The sequence below is a fragment of the Urocitellus parryii genome, chromosome 7 (assembly GCF_045843805.1).
Source record: "Urocitellus parryii isolate mUroPar1 chromosome 7, mUroPar1.hap1, whole genome shotgun sequence".
NCBI classification, from domain to species: Eukaryota; Metazoa; Chordata; class Mammalia; order Rodentia; family Sciuridae; genus Urocitellus; species Urocitellus parryii.
Window position 1 is genome coordinate 112467990 of NC_135537.1, and position 6537 is coordinate 112474526.

Consider the following 6537-nt stretch of genomic DNA (forward strand, 5'->3'; position numbering starts at 1 on the left):
ACAACAACAACAACACAACAAAACACCCCACACAACAAGCAGAAGGCTTACACAATCACAAAGCCCCAAGCCAATCTCTGGACCAGAGTGATTTCAAGGAGGGATTCACATAAGCATCATTTTTTCCCATTCAGACATACAATCATCTCTTCTTTTTTTTTTTTTTTTCATAACTCTGAACACCTCTATTTCTCTATTCACCCACCAATTTTCACCAGCAGGGACAATATCATTGTGTGGTTTAGAGAGCACAAGGTTCAAATAAAAAAGCCTAAATTTAATTATGTGTATGTGGTTTTTTTTTTTCTGTTTTCTTCTTTTGAAGTGCTAGGGATGGAGCCCTTGCCTCCAATGCCTGAGGCAAGGGATCCAGCACTGAGCCACAGCCCAGTATAAATTGAAGATGTCACCGCTGCTGTCAACATCACCCCCCTTCCCAGACTGTGAGGAAGAAATGAGTGGTACCCAGAACATGTAAATGCCCTCTGCCTGGGAGTTATTCTTAAAGACAATCTGGAGGGCATTTGAATAAGGACAAAAGGTTTGTGAAGTGGCAGACTTCACAACTGATCCTGAGCTGGTAATAATGGGACAGGATGAAGAGTGGTGCATCCTGAGAGTTGTCAGAAACAGGACTGGCAAGTTTAAGGGCAAGTAGTGTGCTGTCTGGGATGTTTTTAAGTCATCCCTGGAGAGAAGAGTGAAAGTCCAAGGCAGATAGTAGTTGCCAAGTGTCCATAATTAGGGAACCCGGGGATGGACACATGAAGTACCTGTATGTACTACCATATCTCTGTGTTTGAAATTTTCCATAATAAAAAAGATAGAAAGAAATAGAAAGCTGGGGAGAGTTACTTTCAGGCTGAGAAACAGAAGAGATCGGGTACAGACAGAGAATTCAAAGAAGGGACTTCAGTCCCACCTCCACCAGACTATGGGGTTAGACCAGCTCTTAAGTGGCAAGGTCAACAACTTTTAAAGCAAATCCCCAAACTATCTAAGGACAATTTCCATACTCCACAATGTCTTTTAACATTATAGCCTTTTAACTTGCCAACTCGATAATAACTCAGGGGCAACTGAGACTGATAACAAGGTGAGCAAAACAGTCATGCTACCTGACAGCTCAGAGAAGCCACTATCAGGTAACCCATACAAACGAGAAACTACAGATGAGGCCCGTGCTAAGGGGAAAACATCGTGGGACCAGCCGGCATTTCACTTTCCTTTACCTCCCTGTAGCGGACACCTAGGTGAGGGAGACGGGAAGGAGCAAGATGCAACATCCCCGGTTAGGCAGAGGTGTTATGAATAAACTGAAAGGTCTTGGAGATGCTAGACTATGAAATCTAGGAAGACCCGAATCAGGAAGCCCTGCCCCACCCCTTCACTGCAGCGCAGTCAACAGCCGCACTCTGCCCTGGCACTCTGCCTCTGAACGCCGCTGCCCCACCCTCCCCTCTGCAGTGAGGGGACCCCCTCCTTTCTGACGCTGCCCCTGCTCACCCCAGCCTCACTTCTATCATCACACACCTCTACGCTGCAAAGAGATAGTTCTCTACTGAATAGGAGTGAGCACATCTAAACCGAGAAGCTTCCCAGAGTTCGATTCCCAGACACCCTTCCACTCCACAAAGCGCGAAGGGAGATCTTGAGTTACTCTGTGTGGAGGGACAAGCGAAGTGTTGGGCAATGACTGAAGACTTCTAGAGACCAGTCTGAAGGAGTCTGGAATAGGAGTTATAGAAGCTGTCAGTTATGTTCCTTCAAATCTTTTTTTTTTTTTTTTTTTTTTTTTTTGGTGCTAGAGATTGAACTCAGGGCACTCGACCACTGAGCCACATCCCTAGCCCTATTTTGTATTTTATTTAGGGACAGAGTCTCACTGAGTTGCTTAGTGCCTCGCCATTGCTAAGGCTGGCTTTGAAGACCGAAGTAGTGGTTGCTCTCCTTGACTTTGAACTCACTGCCTGAGTAGTCTCAGGAAGAGCTTTGTGTGGGTGCTGTAGGCAGCTCCCCTGAGCTCAGCCCAAGATATGTTTCCACTATTTGTACAAGGGATTTCATTGCTTGTATGGATCAGAACCTGGGTCTACCCATGGTTGGCAATGTGAACAGATGTGTTGCCCGGTGCAATTTCTGCATCTGTAGAATCAGGAAGTAATGGCAATAGTATTTAGCTCCCAGGAACATCTACCCTTGAGAGTGCTGCACAAACATGAGCTTTGTAATTTTTATTAATTTTTAAACATAATCTTTTTATTACCAGCTCTGACAGGAAAATTCCTAACCCTGTCTGCCTGTTTTCTTAATTTTAAACAGGAATAAAAATATGGGGACAAGGAGCTGGGATAGTGGCTCAGCGGTTCTCAGCACCACATGAAACAATAAAATAAAGGTATTGTGTCCAACTACGACTAAAAAATAAATTTAAAAAAAATGTGAGTATACGCAGTCTGTGAGGGGGCTCAAAGTAGTGGGAGTTGGTGATTTTTATTGGCTGCTCTAATTTTATGTGTTTGAATTTCATGAACCCAAATGATAGGAATATTCTTTCCCACAAGCCCATCTTTTACCAGTCATATTCCTTCTGGGTCTCCTCCAACCCTGGGCAGATGTTACAACTTGGAGTCAACAGGATTCGGCTAAGGTCTTAGCATATTCCTGAGTGAGCGTCCAGGTACTTCACTTTCCTCATCTGAAAGGTGCAGTGAGGACCATACCACCTCAGGGTGTGTGTGAGGAGGAAGGTGCTCAGCACAGAGCCTGCCTGGAGCCACCAGCTCCCATGAGCCCCAGGCACATCATCTCCTTGGAGAATGAGGGCAACAGGCTGAGAAATGAGACTAAAGGGTCCTCTGGACCAGCAGGTGCAGCCAGTGACCTCAGCAGCTCTTCTGCGTGCAACTCTAAGATGACCAGGTTTTATGGACAGAAGTGGGCCCTGGAACCTCATTCTGTGATGAGCACCCTTATAGTGGAGCCAGGGAGGACTTTCTCTGTCCTGAAAGACAGGTAGTCCTTCAGAGCCAAGCTCCCACCTTGAGAAAATATACTAACTGCCATAACTCAGTCTTTGTACATATCCCAGGCTGTGAGGCCAAGAGTGGCCATGTGCACCTGTTTACAGAGCTGCTTCTCCCTGTACTAGGACCACCCAGTGTCACTGGGCCCTTGGGGCCATCGAGGAATGAGTGGTCAGGATGGAACCAGGTGTGGTAGGGCCTGGAGGGAAGAATGACTGGGGCAGAGTCAGAGAACAGGCTTGGCCTCTGGCCTCCCAGATGGAGACCCAGGGTGCCTGAGTGCCTCCCAGGGTAATCCCACCCCTCAGAGCCTTCCCAGCTGTCTCTGCTGCCCACACCTCTTGTCACTTTTGGATCTGAATGTCCCCCAAAGTCTCGAAGCTTGGTCCCTAGGTGGTGGCACTATTGAGAAGAGGTGGAGACTTTAGGAGGTGGGGCCTGTTCAGAAGAAGTGGCTCACTGGGGGCATGTCCTTGAGGGTACTGGGACCTTAGCTCCTTCTTTCCCTCTCTGCTTCTTAGCCACCATGAGGTGAGAAGCTCTGCTCTGCCGTGTGCTCGCCATTATGATGTACTGCCTCACCACAGATCCAAAGTGTCGGGGCCAAGCCATCTTGGATAAAGTGCCACCACCTAGGGACCAAGCTTTGAGACTTTGGGGGACATTGCAGATCCAAAAGTAACAAGAGGTATGAGCAGCAGAGACAGCTGTGGACCAAAGTAAATACTTCCTGCTCTAAGTTGTTTGTCTCAGGCAGTCTATCACAGTGGTGGAAAGCTGACTAGCACACAGAGTTGGTGTGGGACAGTGGGGTCAGAGCCTCTGGAGCTGGTTTCCAGGAGGAACTTAAAAATTAAGAGAAGCATTCTAGGAAAAGCTTAGAGTGCCATAATCTGAGAATAATGGGCAATTCTGGTTGGAGCACATTAGCTAGAATGCTGATAGGAATGTAGACATTAAAGACTCCTCCTCTGTCAACCTCATCCCTACACTACCCCATCTCTTTCTCATGGTATTGTAAATTCTAAAGAAAGCCCTCTGCTAAGTCTTTCCTCACCTCAGCTCAAAAGGTAATTGTCAATCCAAAAAGAAAATGCAGACACTGACCCCAGGAGGTCAAGATTCCCTTTAATGTGATAAGGAGGCAACAGAGGTGAGCATGCTCTTAGAAAAGGGATTTTCTGCCTTTTGAACCACTGTGCCCTTATTCTCCCCTCTAAAAACTGCTCTCATAAGCCCCCAGAGATGGAGATTTGAGACAAAGCCGGCTTCGAGGCTGTTTCCTTTCAGCAGTCTGTCTCCTGAGCTTTTGTGGAGCGTGACAAGGAGTGGAACCTTCCTTCCCAGTTACACTGATGAGGTTTCAGGTGAACAAGGACTGTTGGGAATTGGACCAGAGGCCACACGGGTGACACTCTGGCAAAGAACTTGTCTACATTTTGTCCATGCCCTGAAACTGTGTGAGGCTGCATTTAAAGGTGATGGACTAGTGTTATTTTTTATTTTTACTTTTTTTTTTTTGGTGGGGGAAATTTCAAGGCAGCACAGCATTCAAGCTACAGCATGGGCATTGTTGGCTGATTTTAGCCAGGGTTGTCATGAGAATTGTGTGCAAAAAAAAAAACATAGCAGAAAGATTTGAAAAACTTGCAGTTTGGCCAGAAAAGAACCAAGTGTAATTTGGGCCACTGAAGTTGTGATTGCTGAAGACTTAAGTTAAAACAAAGCCAAACCAGTCACAGTGGCGTAGACATGTGATCCAATTGACTTGGATGGCTGAGGCAGGAGGATTGCAAGTTGGAGGAGAGTCTGGGCAACTTAGCAAGACCCTGTTTCAAGATAGAATAAGCTAGGAACGGTGATACACGCCTGTAATTCCCATGACTCAGGAGACTTAGTGAGGCCCTCAACAATTTCGTTAAGATCCTGTCTCAAAATTTAAAAAAATAAATAAATGAAAAGGTTTGATGATATGGCTCAGTGGTAAAGCACACATGTGTTCGATCCCCAGTACCCCTACCCTGAAAAAAATCCCCAAAAAGATAAAATTAAAAAGGAGGCTGGAGATGTAGCTTAGTGGTAGAGCACTCCTGGGTTAAATCCCATGTATCACAAAAATTCATTCATTAACATAAATAAATTCCAGGCTGGGCACAGTGGTACACACCTATAATCCCAGCAACCTGAGAGGCTGAGCCAGGAATATTATAGGTTCAAAGCCAGCCTGGGCAAATTAGCAATACCCTGTCTCAAAACACAAAACAAACAAAAAAAGGGCTAGCGATGTAGCTCAGTGGTAGAGCACCTCTGGGTTCAATTCCAAGTACTAGGGGGGAAAAAAGTTAAAGAAGCACAATTGTAATCCCAGATACCTGGGAAGAGGCTGAGGCAGAAAGTTTGCAAGTTCAAGACCAGCTCAGCAACTCAGTGAGACCCTGTCTCAAAATTTAAAAATAAGAAATGGTTGGGCTTGTATTTCAGTGGTAGCATGTAGGAGGGTCCTAAATTAATTCCCAGCACCAAAACAAACAAATAAGGACTTTGCATTTGCATCTGAACAACAGGAAAGATATTTGAGAGCACCTCAGGAATCGGCCAGACCCCACCTATCTCAGGCTCAAGGGTGTAAAAGAATAAACTCATAGGAGAGCGTGCATGGCTTACACAGGGCCACACGGTCCAGGTGGGCCCTGCTACTGTTTGAGCTGGTGGCAGATCTTGGCATCATCTTTGTGATGCTGGTTTTGCAGGAATGCAGAATACAAGAGTTTTGGGGTCATGGCTCCCTGGCCACCAGGAGATAAGCAGCTCTGCTCTGCCACATGCTGCGCACTATGCTGCTGCTTCACCACAGGCCCAGAGTGATGGGGCCGGACAGTGTGTAGCAGGGTTGGGACCTGAGCATGAAGCCCCAGAAAGGTAGTGTGTGAAGCTGCGAGAGAAGTTAAGAGATGCCAGGAGCATGGCTCATCTACCAATGAAAACTGCAGGCAGCAAGCAGAGCCAGCCCAAGAGAGTGGCCCTCTGGACTACCGATGGCAAAGCCCAAACCCTTTAGGGCCTCACCCACGCCCACAACATGTGCCAGGTGCCAGACGTGGAGCTACAGTACTCAGTGTTTGCCTTGCTGGGTTTTGGTCTTTCTTTGGTCTGATCCTTCTGTGGTTTTCTCCTACTCCTCCTCTTCAGAATGGAATGTTCACCCTGTACCATTGGTATACTGGACATATGTAACCAGGTCTGTTGTTTTTTTAAATAGGTGCTCACAGTAAATGTTGGCCCGAGTCTCAGAATAATTTTGGATGTGTACCTGTGTTGCTAGGATTGAACCCATGGGATCCTAAGCACTAGGCAAGTGTTCTGTCACTAAGCTATTTTATTTTGAGACATGGCCTCGCTTAGTTGCCTAGGTTGGCCTTGAACTTGCAATCGTCCAGTCTTATCCTCCCAAATAGCAGGGATCATAGGCATGTGTGCCATACCTGCAGCATCTTGGACTTGTGAGGAATGC